Source organism: Lissotriton vulgaris, unplaced genomic scaffold, assembly GCF_964263255.1.
Source record: "Lissotriton vulgaris unplaced genomic scaffold, aLisVul1.2 SCAFFOLD_627, whole genome shotgun sequence".
In the NCBI taxonomy this organism is placed as follows: domain Eukaryota; kingdom Metazoa; phylum Chordata; class Amphibia; order Caudata; family Salamandridae; genus Lissotriton; species Lissotriton vulgaris.
In genome coordinates this window covers 88,633-106,595 of record NW_028244603.1, presented here as the reverse complement: position 1 = coordinate 106,595, position 17,963 = coordinate 88,633, and the positions used below count along the sequence as shown (strand labels likewise).

The 17,963-nt window shown below is 51.6% G+C and overlaps 1 protein-coding gene across 1 annotated transcript in view; it reads left to right on the top strand.

Annotated features, from left to right (window-relative positions):
• Positions 1-4,536: 4,536 nt before the first annotated feature.
• LOC147667190 (uncharacterized) overlaps positions 4,537-17,963 on the top strand; it is an 87,202-nt gene continuing 73,775 nt past the window's right edge. Inside the window, exon 1 of the mRNA XM_086948862.1 lies at positions 4,537-4,615. The gene's annotated coding sequence lies outside the window, so the exon portion shown is untranslated. The remainder of the gene's footprint in view (positions 4,616-17,963) is intronic.

The window sequence follows — 17,963 nt, the reverse complement described above, 5'->3', positions numbered from 1 at the left end:
CCCAAAAACACCAGCTGCTACTAACCCTCCCCAGAGCAAACCAAACCCCACAGTTAATAAAGGTACCACTAGAGGAGCTAACGATGGTAGAACTTACACGCATTTACCACCTGAAGCATCACCATATGTGGTCGTAATGACGGGTGTACCAGAATTAACAGGGGAGATAACTGAGCCTAACTGGTCCCTAAAGAATAAGGTCCAATATTGGCTAAACACGAACCGCCCTTCTCCCCCTAATTGGACAAGTAGGATTGCAACAGTCAGTAGGACCCCTTGGGTGGGACACACAAAAAAACTAATACAGGGTGACTGCATAGTCATCACCTTCGAGGATCCCAAGGTTGTCGAGTACATATGCTCCTGGGAACAACATAATCCAAGTGGGGGATTTGATACAAAGAGTCTTTCTTTCTTTTATCCTAAAAAGCATTATAATAGCCACTTTAACGAACAAGACAACCTGTGGCGTAAAGCAGTCCCACAGCCCTGGGACTTTACTAACGCTAGACCCAAAATCCCCCCACAGCAGAATGGTCTAGACCCCTCATGGTGGTCGGCCGACCCAAATTACTATCAACAGGAAGCCCCATGGCAGGTAATGGGTCCCCGCAACAGAAGAAGAGACTGGGAACAATGGGGCGTCCCACCTCAGCGGCCCTTTAGACCTAGATATGGAGTAACACCGTACTGGGAAAACTGGTCAGGTATACCAACTATGAACCGATACAGTAGTCTGGAGATGGTCGATTGACCACCACCCGATTCTACCAACAACAACCCAAATACTCCACCTAGTGTCCCGGAAAGGAAAGTGACCACGAGACAAGATAATAGACAACGATCTTTGTCTGTCATTTTCTGGAACATAGCGGGACTTTGCACTAAAATAGATGATGGCTCAGCAGCCCAATTTCTCGAGGATGGAAAAATAATATGCCTCCAGGAAACATGGGCCATAAAAGAGCTACATATTGCAGGCTATAAAACCCTTTTTTCCCTAGCCATTCCTAGTACTGCGGGTAGGCCCAAGGGGGGTTTGATCACCTACATAGCTACCACAATTCCTAGCCTGAAACTCCTCAAAATTGAAAACTCTCCAAACTTCCAACTTATTACCATCTCAGTTGGCAAAGATGTTATTGTCATCCTAGTAAACTTCTACAACAACCTAGAAGAAGAAAACTTCATCAAAACTCTCCAGACAATCCAGGAAAAAATCGATAGATATACCAAGACATATAGTAAAAAGGCAACTGTTCACTTACTATGGGGAGGAGATTTTAATATCCATCCCTGCCCACATCTGAACAATCTTAACTGTGGGATAGTGGACGAGCACGATAACCCCCTTGCCCATTTTTCACACGATGGAAAAGGGGAAGCGATGAACAATCTCCTCACAGACCTGGAATTGTCACTAACAAACAAGCAAAATCCGGATGATAATACTCTCTACCCCACATATCTTGGGCGGGGATATGAGACTACTGTAGATTATGTCCTAACAACGGATGGGCTGAGACAGTTAACTACGGACTTTACCCTATTGGCAAACAACTTACGTGATCATTCTGCGCTTAGAGTGGATCTGGATCTTCTAGATCACCCATCACAGTCAACCCTAATTGCACACACTCTTTCTCAAAATCAGATAGAAGTGAGCAGACCAAATGGTTTCACAGTGAAATGGGGCAAGACGGATCCAACCCAACTAAGCAGTAGTATAATAAAGACGCTCTACCCTAACATAATAAACTGCTTAGACCTGGAATCCGATGACAATGCCATCCTCCAAAACTTCAAGATCATTTTGGATACAACCAAACTAATGCTGACCAGGGAAAATAAATCAAATAACACAAATAATCCAACAATCCCAGGCTGGTTCAACCACGACTGTACGAGCTCCCTAATCAAATTAAAAGAGGCCCTAAGGCAACCAAAAAGAGACATACAACTGATTAAACATCTAAGACACCAGTACAAAATTGCCAGGAAACAAAGAAAACAGGAGCTAAAACAATCCTTATGGAATGAACTACATAAAAGCTCACTCACAAAAAACAGTGAGTCTTTTTGCCGGACAGTGAAAACCCCTTTTCTTTCTGACTCCAGTAGACATCAAATTGATGTAGCGATAGAAGAGGAAACATGGGTACAACATTTCTCCCATATATTTAAACTAACATCTCCCAACGAAGAAACAACTCATTCTTATCCTCCTGTTGACTTTCCAATAAACATTCAGTTTGATATCCTTGAGGTAATGCAAGCACTAAATCTCAGCAAAGGGGGCAAAGCTCCAGGACCTGACGGGGTCCCTGTGGATCTCTTCAAACAGCATCCGGATCTGTGGGCTCCTATACTCACTAGAGTATGTTCTGCAACAGCGAGATTGGGTTTAATGGAGTCTTGGTCCAACTCCATTATGGTTCCCATCTTTAAAAAGGGGGACCGGCAAGATGTTAAATGTTACTGACCGATCTCTCTATTAGACTCCGCAGGAAAAGTAGTCGGCAGAGTAATCCTGGAACAACTGCAACAATGGGCTGACGACAGTAAGATCTTATCGGACCTTCAATTTGGCTTCAGAGAAGGGTTCGGAACCGTCGAACAGGCCCTTAACCTAAGTCTAATTGTCTCCAAGTACATCCACGCAAAGCAGGGGACAATGTACATGGTGTACGTGGACTTGTCCTCTGCTTTTGACTGCGTATCACACTCAAAGCTATGGACTCTCCTGCGAAACATGGGGGTGGATCCCCCACTATTGGACTTCCTAAGGGAATTATATACGAATGCCACTGCGAGAGTGCGCTACGGGACAAAGGGTGAGCTAACTCCGTCATTCAAGGTAGAGCGAGGAGTCAGGCAGGGGTGCGTCCTGGCCCCTTTCCTCTTCTCCCTGTATACAAACGGGTTGGAAGAGAGGATGTTGAGAGGGGCACAGGACCTCCCAAGAATAAAACAACGCATGATCCCGGCATTGCTCTACGCGGATGACGCAGTAATTCTGGCTCGCACCCCCATAGAACTTTAGAAATCCTTAAACAAATATGCTGATTTCATGAGCGCGCTGGACTTACATATAAACGTGAAAAAAACGTTTGTAATGGTGGCCGGTGGAGTGAGTAAACGGATAAAGAACATCACCCTCAACAATCAAAATCTTGAGAGAACGCCACAATATCCCTACCTGGGCATAATGATCGACGAGAAACTAAAATGGAAAGCTGCCATTGAGTCGAGAAGACACCTTTTTAGAAGAGCCAACACTGCCTTGATTAGTTTTTCACAAAGACTCGGAAGGAGATCCCCAGTGGAGATGTTGCAAATCTATTCCGCAAAATGCCTATCCACTGCCCTATATGGGGCCGGCGTTTGGGGACACGTTGACGCCGCATCTCTACAAACAGCTGAGAACTCATTCATCAGATTCCTCTTATCTGCCCCGAAGTGTTCAGCCACATACGCATGCCACATGGAACTGGGAATCCCCTACATTGAGGACCTAATAAAAGTACAGCCACTGCTACTCTGGAGGCGCATATGGCTCTCTGACAAGAACATGTTGACCAAAGCCATCCTAGAGGATTCAATGGCCCTCGATAATGTGCACAGAATAGCCTGGCTTACCTACGTGAAGCGATTTTTTACGGATATGGGTTTAGAAAGATTCTACTTCAGTCCACAATCTCTGACCGAGATAAGCAAGAAAGAGCTGAAACTGAAGGCAATGAGCCATCTTGAGTCACTCAGAATCTCCCTGCTCTCAAACAAACAATCTGTACAACACGCGAACATGGTACAGTTATCGCTACAAATCCAGCCTTATCTTGCACTGGAAATTAATTCTTATGAAAGGATGCTCTTAACCAGACTCAGACTCAACCTGTTTCACAGACTTGTCGCTTTCCCGCAAATGAACACTTGGGAACCAAAACTGTCTGCATGCCCCTGTGATGAGACTTCTGTTCAAACATGTATGCATACGATACTGTTTTGAAAATACTACCATCCCCACAGGAGAACCTGGCTATTTCCATTACTAAAAGACTGGGGGCTTAGACAATGCCGTCCGGCCATGATCCTTTTGCAGATGTTAGACTCTGAGCGCACCTGCTATCATGTATTGAACTTTTTAAAATGCATTATTAGACATCGAAGGAATCTTTAAAAAGAAATCTTTTTTTGTATTATTTGTTTTAATGCTGTAAATTTCATATTGCTGCTTTTATGGTTTTATAATTGACAAAAACCGAATAAAGGAATTTATATATACACAACTAGGCTGTGTCATTTTGCAACCATTGTTACATCATTACACAACTAGGCTGTGTCATTTTGCAACCATTGTTGCACCATTGTACAACTTGGCTGTGTCATTTTGCAACCATTGTTACACCATTACACAACGTGGCTGTGTCATTTTGCAACCATTGTTACATCATTACACAACTAGGCTGTGTCATTTTGTAACCATTGTTACACCATTGTACAACTTGGCTGTGTCATTACCTCTCCTCGTTGCCTGTCTTCCGGTCCCTCCTGCCTGGCCCGCAGGTCTTTGTTTCTCTTTTTCTTGGGTCCAGGGTCTGAGTAGAGCTGGCCGGTGTTCTAACTAAAATCACACCCCTGTCGTTTTGTACACCCCCTACGTCAGAGGGATGCAGGTTCTGCCTGTCTATTCGTGCTTCCCCGTCTGGCTGCACACCCTATGAGTGTCACTCACTGTGCGCATGCGTGTTTCGGTTTTTCTCTCGTAACATTATTCCCGTTTGTCCGGGGGAAAATAACCCAATCTGGCAACACTGGTTGCGGCGGCATTTATAATCTGAGTGTCACCAAATAAATGATAAATGCAGGGCTCCTTGTAATGTCTCATGTTTGATGGGGCCACAGAGGGTAACACAGACAGAAGTCACCTGCACCAGGTGTTCACTACACTCCGATGAGTCTCAGGAACTGAGTGTTTACAAGATGAGGCATTAAGTATGTTCACAGAGAGAGCACGTGTGCAGAGATGTCAGGCGGTGAATGCAGCTGGAGCCACAGTCCTGCGCCCTGAGACCACCGAGACCCCTCTATGCCTCCTGCAGACCTGGTGTGCAGGGCTCATTTAACCAACACTCCACAGTCCTGCGTCCTGAGACCACCGAGACCCCTCTATGCCTCCTGCAGACCTGGTGTGCAGGGCTCACTCAACCAACACTCCACAGTCCTGCGTCCTGAGACCCCCGAGACCCCTCTATGCCTCCTGCAGACCTGGTGTGCAGGGCTCACTCAACCAACACTCCACAGTCCTGCGCCCTGAGACCCCCGAGACCCCTCTATGCCTCCTGCAGACCTGGTGTGCAGGGCTCACTTAACCAACACTCCACAGTCCTGCGTCCTGAGACCCCCGGGACCCCTCTATGCCTCCTGCAGGCCTGCTGTGCAGGGCTCACTTAACCAACACTCCACAGTCCTGCGTCCTGAGACCCCCGAGACCCGTCTATGCCTCCTGCAGACCTGGTTTGCAGGGCTCACTTAACCAACACTCCACAGTCCTGCGCCCTGAGACCCCCGAGACCCCTCTATGCCTCCTGCAGGCCTGGTGTGCAGGGCTCAGCCATCAGGAGCTGCCCTTTTCGAGGCGGGAAGGATCAGCGGGGTCTACGGACATCGGGAGCTTGCCCTTTCCGAGCCGGGAGCTGGAGGTGACTGTGGTGTTTTCATAAATAAGTTACAGTGACGGCGCCGCTCTGGGGGGATGCATGATTGAGCGCTGAGGCGGACGTGAGAACACAGGGGAATTGCAAGTAAGGGGAACAGACAATCGGGAACCACGCGAAAACGCCGATTGAGACGGTTAGAGGCTGCACCCCTGCTGCCCTGCCATGCATTATCATTACCCAGCAACCTGCTATGCACACTGCAGATGTTTACGCTCTAGCTAGACATGTGATAGATAACCTTACTATCAACATCGACGTGCTTGCTGAGTAGCACCCACAAATAAGGTATTTATTCTCCCCATTCGCTTGCACACATCTTTGAAAAACTTCCTTTGTTCAAAATGGCTGGAGCCATAAAACTGTAGTCATAAATCCCATCCTGTACCTTCTTTTGGTCACGAGGCTCCGCAATTTAACTCCCCCACACAATACCTCCATAGCAGAGATAAGACTCCCTCCAGCAAGCTAGGGACTGGACTTGCTTGAATAGAAACTGAAACTGCACTTCCCTGCTCTCAAAGCAAAACAACAAAAAGAGGACTAACTATCTATCTTCACTATTTGGTGGCCATTTTAGATTGGTCTCTCTCCCTCTGGGGCGGCCATCTTGGACTAGTCATTCTCTCTATCCGACCATTCCCTAAGACCTGGCCTTGTTAGATAGCACACTTTACATAGCTTTGTATTTAAACCCTCAGGTGACTAAGAGTCTACCTTTGATTGCAGTACTTTACCTCTACTTGTATTTTGTACATTTTGTGTAACCTGCACAAACCTCACTCTTCTTACTAGTAATGTACAGATCGCTACCTCAATTATTTCTGGCTGCTCGCTAATGTCATTTCTGCTTCATGCAGCTTTTGGTTGCACCGGTACCTTGTATCAGTATATCATTCTTTGATTTGTTTATTGTACTTTTTGTAAGCTGCACGTATTTCACTTTTATGCCTGGAATGCAACAACTGATACCTCACATATACCATCATGCAGCTTCTTGGTTGCACCGGTATCCTGTTCTCAGTACATCATTAGTACCATTCTTGTAGTTGTCTATTGTACATTTTTGTAAGCTGCACCTATCTCACTTTTATCCTGGAATATCTCACTTTTATCCTGAAATGCACCGATTGATACCTCATATATTTACGTATATTTTTGTACATTGTGTAAACTGTATCGTGTGCTACCTCATATTTTTTTGTATCCTGCCCTTATTTACTATCAGTACTATACCTACACTTACACCTTGTACTTTGTAATTCACCGTATATACCGTATGCTACTATTGTGTATCTAGTGCACTTGCACCTATTGACACTATGGTTTTAGGGCATGTGAGTCCCCATCCGAAATGGCCAGCTGGACTAGGAGTCTGCAAGACTTGTAGGGCGCCAGGCCAGTAGATATTTGTTGGTGTTGGAAATCGCTTTGCATATAGTATATTCTCCGCACCCTGCCCTGAGCACCTCTACTGATAATCTTAAGATGTTGAGGCTGGTTTGCACACCTAGGCTTTGCTAGTCCCAAACGGCACATGAGCTCTGGTATCCTCACCTTAACGTCCGGACTATGTGCCCCCTATATGCCCTTCTATTTCTCTTCTCCACCGCTTTCCCAGTAACACCTTCCTCTTATCCCCCCCACACTCATTCGCCACTTTTCACCATCATGGCCACCCCCCGAGTTAAGGCTGGAACTAATTGCTACAAAATCATTTATCCTCCTAGCCTGTCTAAAGCCGCAACTAAACGATGGAAACATAACACTATTGAACGTTTCCCAGATTCCCTTTTTGTGGATCAATTTTACAATAGTCGTTTTGGGAGGCTAAAAAATGATTTCATTTTCTTCACTCATGACATCCCCTCCTGGTCCAACAGTTTTTACTATTCCCTCAACGTCACCTCCTCCTCCTCTATCCCCCATGGGAAAAAACTAAAAATTTCCCCCTCTGCTTGCTTCAAAGGTAACCTCACTATCTCACTCTACAACAACGGTACTGTCCTGATCCAAGGCGCAGACAACTGCCTCTCGCTCTTTGACTGCCTCTTCCCCTCCTTACTCCCCTCCTCTGCAACCGGATTCCCCCATCACTCTCCTTCCAGCTCCACCCATTACTCCCTTTCTCCTCCGCAGACCCCACCTCACTCCAATTGGCGGCTCCCTCGAGGAGCACAGGTCGGCCCCCTTCCCTCCCCCTCCCTTGTGACCTCCCCTCCTATTCCTCCCCCCTCACAGTATATCCCTTCACACATCATTTTAACCTTACCACAAGCCAATACGCTCCTCGTCCCATCTGCACCATCCCGTTTCTCCAATCTCTTCTCCTCCCCCATCTTCCTTCCCATCACCCCCCTTTTTAGCCCACCTCTCCTCCGTCCCTCTCCCCAAGTGTACTTTCCTTATGCTGCCCTCACCCCTTCCATCCCTCCCCCTTACCCCCTCCTCCCCTCGTTATTCACCCCGTCCTCTCCTCAATCCCACCGCATCTCTCCCCTCCCTCCTACTCCGCCAGGAATGCTGCACTACTCCCCTTCCCCGCCCGGTAACCCCCTCCACTTCCCTCCCTCGGGCCCAGCAGAACCACTTCCTCTCTTCAACTCCCCTTTCTCCCAACACCCCTCACTCTGCCTGATGCCCGTTCCCTCGCAGCCACCTCTCCTAGCTGACAGGTCCTCCACAACCACCTCACCTCTTTTCCTCCCAAACCTCCTACATTCTCATGACGCCACACAGGCCTCCCCTCTCATTTTACCCAACCGCCGAGTTCCGCACACCTCTCCCCCTAAATCTGTCCTTAATTCCTCTCCCTCTTGCAACACCAACATAGACAACTCTCCCTTAACCTCCGTTTCACCAACTCCCGCTCTCACCCACTACCCTTCCCCACTTATGAACCCCACACCCAAAATTACCTCCTTTCCTGCCACCTCTCCCTGCCTGCCACCACCCACTCCACCCCCCCTTGTTTCAATAGAGCCACCCAACCTTCCCCAACCCAACCTTCCGTGCTCTGCCCCATTCTCACTGGAAAACACACTAGGCTCTCTTATCACCTCCATCTCCCAGCTTACAGCTGCCATTTCACTTTTATGCTCTAAGATTGTCACCCCTTCTTGCACCGCTACTCCTTCCCAACTTCCCACGAGATGCACCTCGCCCCCTCACCCCAGTACAGCCAAGCTTAACCTATCGTCAGGAAACTCTGTTAACTCACTCAAGCCCTTGAGCGCCACCCCTCCTCAACCGACATACCCTAGCAACCCCACTATCTACGCCATTCCGATCATCACCTCTGTCAGAACAAAGCATCCACCTAAACCCCCCCGAGCACCCCCTCATAAGTACAATATCCCGATCACCCTTCAGAGCCCTAGTGCCCCCGTCACCAAAACAGTCTTGACAGAGCTGCGCTGCATGCTTCACAACTGCAGATCTGCAGTAAAACACAAACTTGAAATCTCCGATACCATCACCCTTCATAATATTGACATGCTCTTCCTCACAGAGACCTGGTTCAAAGATACATCTCACTCTATATTTGATCTCCTATTACCCACAGGCTACTCTTTACTTAGGAATGACAGAACTGACAACACGGGGGGAGGTGTTGCAGTCATCTTTAGAAACACCCTCCAACTCAAGGCCTCTCCTAACAGCTCCTCCAAAACCTTTGAATGCCTTTCTCTTGAGCTTCAATTGCAACACCGTTCACCCCTCAGATTCCATGTCATTTACCGCCCGCCTCGTAGTGGCCCTTCGTTTATGGATGAACTCACCGACTTCATCAGCGACCAATACTCGCGAAGTGACAATCAGACCTTCGTGGGTGACTTCAATCTCCACTGGGGAGTACCGCAAGACTCCTCTGCGAACTCACTGGCCACTTTCCTATCTACTAACGATCTTATCCAACACTGCACTGAATCAACCCATTCTAAGGGCGCAATCCTGGACCTTGTTATTTCTAAAGCAGGCATGCTTTCTACCACTACCCCAATTCATGTAGATTGGTCTGACCACCTCCTCATCCCATTCTCTCTTCAACTTTCACACTCTATAACTCTTGGCCAACCCAAGAGGGCCATCTCATGGTTCCGGGATGCTAAAAATATTGATGTCGGTCCCCTCTGTGAATCAGCTTTGCTATCTCTTCCAAGGCTCGACCCGAACCTAGATGTTGACGAACTCACCTCTCAAAGCCTCACAGTTCTTGCAGCTGAAATTAATAAAGTCGCTCCACTCAAAAGCAAAAGGTTAAGGCCCACTCCCTCAGCACCTTGGTTCAACAAATCCCTTTATGAGGAAAGGAAGCAGCTAAGATCCCTGGAGAAACAATGGAGGCAAGTGCCCTCCTCCGACAATTTGGCCAAGCTTCGCTCAGCAAGATCCAAGTACCACAAGCACATCTTCCTTGTGAAAGCGACACACTTCAAAACCCTCCTTGACTCCGCCAAAAATAGACCCAAAAAACTATTTGATCTCATCAAAATGCCTAACTGCTCTCCCCCAACCTCCAAGGTGGATGATTCTACAAAGAGAGCAGCGGATTTTGCTATTTTCTTTGATGAAAAAGTGAAATCACTTGTGGATCAGGTCGCTCATCCTACCCCTCCAGAGGAGCGCAAATCCTTAGCCATTTGGCAGAGCTTTGACCCTGTATCTGAAGATGCCCTTCTCAAGTGCATACGAGAAACGAAGCCATCCAACCATTCTCTTGACCCTATCCCCAGTGCCATTGCCATTGACTTCTATACCCATTCCCTCTCCTATTGGACCACTCTGATCAACCTCTCCCTCTGGCAAGGCTCCCTTCCTGCCTCCTTCAAAACTGGGCAGGTCACCCCTCTTCTGAAAAAACCCACTGCTGATGCGAATGACCTCAACAACTTCCGCCCCATCACTAACCTTCCCTTTCTGGCGAAGATCACAGAAAGATGTGTAGCAAAACAACTCTCCTGTCATATCAAGAACAATGACCTTCTAGACCACTGTCAGTCCGGCTTCATCCAAAACTGCAGCACTGAAACAGCCCTACTGCAAGTGGTTGATGACGCGTTGAGGATACTCGATTCAGGGGGGTCCTGTCTGCTAATTCTCCTTGACCTCTCCGCAGCCTTTGACACTGTCAATCACAATACCCTCCTCAATATTCTTCAACAGAGAATGGGCATGGAGGGCACTGTCCTTAAATGGTTTGCATCCTTCCTTTCTGGCAGATCCCAAATGATCAAAATAGCGAACAGTCTTTCACCTCCTGTGGCGGTAGGTCAAGGTGTTCCCCAAGGCTCGATACTTGCTCCCACACTGTTCAATCTCTATTTAGAACCACTGGGAAATCTCCTAAGTAAATCCGGGATTCACTATCATCTTTATGCTGACGACACTCAACTCTACCTCAAGATTGCCTCTACTCACGATCTTTCCATCCTAAGCTCCACTCTCGACTCCATTCAAAACTGGATGTCAACTCATCAACTGATTCTGAATCCCTCCAAAACTGAATTCCTCCTCTTCTCCTCCTCACTCTCTCCTCCCCCGGTTCAATCATGGATGGATCAGATGAATCTACTAAACAATAAACCCATCATTGTCGACAGCGCCAAATCCCTTGGTGTCATACTAGACAAAAAACTTAATCTAATTCCCCACATCAATTCCATTGCGAAATCAGCTCGATACCAACTGCGCCTTCTTTGGGGAATCCGTCGCTTCTTCGCGGAGCGGGACCTTATAACCCTGGTGCAAGCACTGGTCCTCTCCAGACTCGACTACTGCAATTCTCTTCTTACGGGCCTCCCCAAGTCCCACTTGTCCCCACTTAAGTCTGTTTTCCACTCAGCAACTCGTTTCATCTATGGGGCCAAAAGAAGCGATCACATCACACCGATGTTATCTACCCTCCGCTGGCTTCCCTTTGAGGCTAGAGCTATCTACAAGACCGCTTGTATCACCCACAAAGCCCTGCACTCCTCTTCTCCTCTCTACCTGGCGAATAAACTGAAACTCTCTGGAGGTTCTAGACCTTCACGCAATGCGGAGAATCTACTGCTTGAACCTCCCACTTTCAAGAAGGAAAGAACGATGGCCCAATCATTTTCAGGCAACGCAGTGAGAATCTGGAACTCATTGCCGCCTCAGCTCCGGACCACCGCCTCCTCCCAGGCCTTTAAAAGGGACCTCAAAGCTCTCCTCCTCCAGAGACACCTCCAAAAGTAACTCCCTTCTGTCTGAAGGAAGATCTCCCACTACTGATAATTTCTACTTCTCATGTCCATGGAAGTGCCTTCCCAGTGTGTTCTTGCGGTTAGAGTGTTTGCCTTTTATTGCAGTATTATCCATGTACCTGTGTTTGGTACCCTCTTGCAACTTGCACTCACCACTTTGCCCCTGTAACACACGGTTTGCTTCCTCTCACAGGTTTTTTACCTTTGATACTTGCACAAGTGCCACTTTTGCCTACGTAATCGTTTGTTCTTGTGCTTGAGTGTGTAACATATACTGCAGTATTATACCACAAATTATACTCTATTTTCTCTTGTAGCCTGCACACTTGTCACTTTCCCCTCCTGAGCACTTTTTACTACCTCATGTATTTTTGGTAGCCCACATTTTTACTACCTCATGTATTTTGTTTGCTCACAAGTGTCACAATTAAATTGTCTACCTCATGTATTCTTGGTTGCTCACAATTATCACTTTACCGTATGTAACGTAACGAATGCCTCTGCAATCTGTTGCTCGTGTAACGTTCTCAGTTTGTATCTTTTCTGTTCCTATTGTGAAGCGCTCTGACACCTTCGGGTAAAGTCCGCGCTATATAAAATTGCATAAATAAATAAATAAAAATAAACACTCCACAGTCCTGCGTCCTGAGACCCCCGAGACCCCTCTATGCCTCCTGCAGACCTGGTGTGCAGGGCTCACTCAACCAACACTCCACAGTCCTGCGCCCTGAGACCCCCGAGACCCCTCTATGCCTCCTGCAGACCTGGTGTGCAGGGCTCACTTAACCAACACTCCACAGTCCTGCGTCCTGAGACCCCCGAGACCCCTCTATGCCTCCTGCAGGCCTGCTGTGCAGGGCTCACTTAACCAACACTCCACAGTCCTGCGCCCTGAGACCACCGAGACCCCTCTATGCCTCCTGCAGACCTGGTGTGCAGGGCTCACTTAACCAACACTCCACAGTCCTGCGTCCTGAGACCCCCGAGACCCCTCTATGCCTCCTGCAGACCTGGTGTGCAGGGCTCACTCAACCAACACTCCACAGTCCTGCGCCCTGAGACCCCCGAGACCCCTCTATGCCTGCTGCAGACCTGGTGTGCAGGGCTCACTCAACCAACACTCCACAGTCCTGCGCCCTGAGACCCCCGAGACCCCTCTATGCCTCCTGCAGGCCTGGTGTGCAGGGCTCACTTAACCAACACTCCACAGTCCTGCGCCCTGAGACCCCCGAGACCCGTCTATGCCTCCTGCAGACCTGCTGTGCAGGGCTCACTTAACCAACACTCCACAGTCCTGCGTCCTGAGACCCCCGAGACCCCTCTATGCCTCCTGCAGACCTGGTGTGCAGGGCTCACTTAACCAACACTCCACAGTCCTGCGTCCTGAGACCCCCGAGACCCCTCTATGCCTCCTGCAGGCCTGGTGTGCAGGGCTCACTTAACCAACACTCCACAGTCCTGCGCCCTGAGACCCCCGAGACCCCTCTATGCCTCCTGCAGACCTGCTGTGCAGGGCTCACTCAACCAACACTCCACAGTCCTGCGCCCTGAGACCCCCGAGACCCCTCTATGCCTCCTGCAGGCCTGGTGTGCAGGGCTCACTCAACCAACACTCCACAGTCCTGCGTCCTGAGACCCCCGAGACCCCTCTATGCCTCCTGCAGGCCTGCTCTGCAGGGCTCACTTAACCAACACTCCACAGTCCTGCGCCCTGAGACCCCCGAGACCCCTCTATGCCTCCTGCAGACCTGGTGTGCAGGGCTCACTTAACCAACACTCCACAGTCCTGCGTCCTGAGACCCCCGAGACCCCTCTATGCCTCCTGCAGACCTGGTGTGCAGGGCTCACTTAACCAACACTCCACAGTCCTGCGTCCTGAGACCCCTGAGACCCCTCTATGCCTCCTGCAGACCTGGTGTGCAGGGCTCACTTAACCAACACTCCACAGTCCTGCGTCCTGAGACCCCTGAGACCCCTCTATGCCTCCTGCAGGCCTGGTGTGCAGGGCTCACTTAACCAACACTCCACAGTCCTGCGTCCTGAGACCCCCGGGACCCCTCTATGCCTCCTGCAGACCTGGTTTGCAGGGCTCACTTAACCAACACTCCACAGTCCTGCGCCCTGAGACCCCCGAGACCCCTCTATGCCTCCTGCAGGCCTGGTGTGCAGGGCTCACTTAACCAACACTCCACTGTCCTGCGTCCTGAGACCCCCGAGACCCCTCTATGCCTCCTGCAGGCCTGGTGTGCAGGGCTCACTTAACCAACACTCCACAGTCCTGCGTCCTGAGACCCCCGAGACCCCTCTATGCCTCCTGCAGGCCTGGTTTGCAGGGCTCACTCAACCAACACTCCACAGTCCTGCGCCCTGAGACCCCCGAGACCCCTCTATGCCTCCTGCAGACCTGGTGTGCAGGGCTCACTTAACCAACACTCCACAGTCCTGCGCCCTGAGACCCCCGAGACCCCTCTATGCCTCCTGCAGGCCTGGTTTGCAGGGCTCACTCAACCAACACTCCACAGTCCTGCGCCCGGAGACCCCCGAGACCCCTCTATGCCTCCTGCAGAGCTGGTGTTCTGGGCTCACTCAACCAACACTCCACAGTCCTGCGTCCTGAGACCCCCGAGACCCCTCTATGCCTCCTGCAGGCCTGGTGTGCAGGGCTCACTTAACCAACACTCCACAGTTCTGCGTCCTGAGACCCCCGAGACCCCTCTATGCCTCCTGCAGGCCTGGTGTGCAGGGCTCACTTAACCAACACTCCACAGTCCTGCGCCCTGAGACCCCAGAGACCCCTCTATGCCTCCTGCAGACCTGGTGTGCAGGGCTCACTTAACCAACACTCCACAGTCCTGCGTCCTGAGACCCCCGAGACCCCTCTATGCCTCCTGCAGACCTGGTTTGCAGGGCTCACTCAACCAACACTCCACAGTCCTGCGCCCTGAGACCCCCGAGACCCCTATATGCCTCCTGCAGGCCTGGTGTGCAGGGCTCACTCAACCAACACTCCACAGTCCTGCGTCCTGAGACCCCCGAGACCCCTCTATGCCTCCTGCAGACCTGGTGTGCAGGGCTCACTCAACCAACACTCCACAGTCCTGCACCCTGGGACCCCCGAGACCCCTCTATGCCTCCTGCAGGCCTGGTGTGCAGGGCTCACTTAACCAACACTCCACAGTCCTGCGTCCTGAGACCCCCGAGACCCCTCTATGCCTCCTGCAGGCCTGCTGTGCAGGGCTCACTTAACCAACACTCCACAGTCCTGCGCCCTGAGACCCCCGAGACCCGTCTATGGCTCCTGCAGGCCTGGTGTGCAGGGCTCACTTAACCAACACTCCACAGTCCTGCGTCCTGAGACCCCCGAGACCCCTCTATGCCTCCTGCAGACCTGGTGTGCAGGGCTCACTTAACCAACACTCCACAGTCCTGCGTCCTGAGACCCCCGAGACCCCTCTATGCCTCCTGCAGAGCTGGTGTGCAGGGCTCACTTAACCAACACTCCACAGTCCTGCGTCCTGAGACCCCCGAGACCCCTCTATGCCTCCTGCAGGCCTGGTGTGCAGGGCTCACTTAACCAACACTCCACAGTCCTGCGCCCTGAGACCCCCGAGACCCCTCTATGCCTCCTGCAGGCCTGGTGTGCAGGGCTCACTCAACCAACACTCCACAGTCCTGCGCCCTGAGACCCCCGAGACCCCTCTATGCCTCCTGCAGGCCTGGTGTGCAGGGCTCACTTAACCAACACTCCACAGTCCTGCGTCCTGAGACCCCCGAGACCCCTCTATGTATTTGAGCTTATATAGCGCACAGCTACCCACAAAGGGTTTCCCGGCGCTTGCTTAGGGAACCCGTCCTGGTATTCCCCTGTGAGATAACCCCGGCAGGGTATCCACAAGGTGAAAGCCAGGCATCCCGCCGCGAGGGGCCGTTGTGGAGATTAAGCAAGCTAATGCCCAGAGTCGCAGAGTGTGAACCCGTGAGTCGAGAAGGCACCGGAGCGAGAATTATCGATCCGTGGAATTTGAGCCCAAGACCCGCCGAGGCGGGGAATTGAACCCTGGGCCAGGGCCGATCTCAGCTTCCGGGTCTGCCGCCTCTAACCCCTGAGCCACACTTCTCTATGCCTCCTGCAGGCCTGGTGTGCAGGGCTCACTTAACCAACACTCCACAGTTCTGCGTCCTGAGACCCCCGAGACCCCTCTATGCCTCCTGCAGGCCTGCTGTGCAGGGCTCACTTAACCAACACTCCACAGTCCTGCGCCCTGAGACCCCCGAGACCCATCTATGCCTCCTGCAGGCCTGGTGTGCAGGGCTCACTCAACCAACACTCCACAGTCCTGCGCCCTGAGACCCCCGAGACCCCTCTATGCCTCCTGCAGGCCTGCTGTGCAGGGCTCACTTAACCAACACTCCACAGTCCTGCGTCCTGAGACCCCCGAGACCCCTCTATGCCTCCTGCAGACCTGGTGTGCAGGGCTCACTTAACCAACACTCCACAGTCCTGCGCCCTGAGACCCCAGAGACCCGTCTATGCCTCCTGCAGACCTGGTGTGCAGGGCTCACTTAACCAACACTCCACAGTCCTGCGTCCTGAGACCCCCGAGACTCCTCTATGCCTCCTGCAGGCCTGGTGTGCAGGGCTCACTTAACCAACACTCCACAGTCCTGCGCCCTGAGACCCCAGAGACCCGTCTATGCCTCCTGCAGACCTGGTGTGCAGGGCTCACTTAACCAACACTCCACAGTCCTGCCCCCTGAGACCCCCGAGACCCGTCTATGCCTCCTGCAGACCTGGTGTGCAGGGCTCACTTAACCAACACTCCACAGTCCTGCGTCCTGAGACCCCCGAGACCCCTCTATGCCTCCTGCAGACCTGGTGTGCAGGGCTCACTTAACCAACACTCCACAGTCCTGCGTCCTGAGACCCCCGAGACCCCTCTATGCCTCCTGCAGACCTGGTGTGCAGGGCTCACTTAACCAACACTCCACAGTCCTGCGCCCTGAGACCCCCGAGACCCCTCTATGCCTCCTGCAGGCCTGGTGTGCAGGGCTCACTTAACCAACACTCCACAGTCCTGCACCCTGGGACCCCGGAGACCCCTCTATGCCTCCTGCAGGCCTGGTTTGCAGGGCTCACTTAACCAACACTCCACAGTCCTGCGTCCTGAGACCCCCGAGACCCCTCTATGCCTCCTGCAGGCCTGGTGTGCAGGGCTCACTTAACCAACACTCCACAGTCCTGCGTCCTGAGACCCCCGAGACCCCTCTATGCCTCCTGCAGACCTGGTGTGCAGGGCTCACTTAACCAACACTCCACAGTCCTGCGTCCTGAGACCCCCGAGACCCCTCTATGCCTCCTGCAGGCCTGCTGTGCAGGGCTCACTTAACCAACACTCCACAGTCCTGCGTCCTGAGACCCCCGAGACCCGTCTATGCCTCCTGCAGACCTGGTGTGCAGGGCTCACTTAACCAACACTCCACAGTCCTGCGTCCTGAGACCCCCGAGACCCCTCTATGCCTCCTGCAGAGCTGGTGTGCAGGGCTCACTCAACCAACACTCCACAGTCCTGCGCCCTGAGACCCCAGAGACCCGTCTATGCCTCCTGCAGACCTGGTGTGCAGGGCTCACTTAACCAACACTCCACAGTCCTGCGTCCTGAGACCCCCGAGACCCCTCTATGCCTCCTGCAGAGCTGGTGTGCAGGGCTCACTTAACCAACACTCCACAGTCCTGCGCCCTGAGACCCCCGAGACCCCTCTATGCCTCCTGCAGAGCTGGTGTGCAGGGCTCACTTAACCAACACTCCACAGTCCTGCGCCCTGAGACCCCCGAGACCCCTCTATGCCTCCTGCAGGCCTGCTGTGCAGGGCTCACTTAACCAACACTCCACAGTCCTGCGTCCTGAGACCCCCGAGACCCCTCTATGCCTCCTGCAGACCTGGTTTGCAGGGCTCACTCAACCAACACTCCACAGTCCTGCGCCCTGAGACCCCCGAGACCCCTCTATGCCTCCTG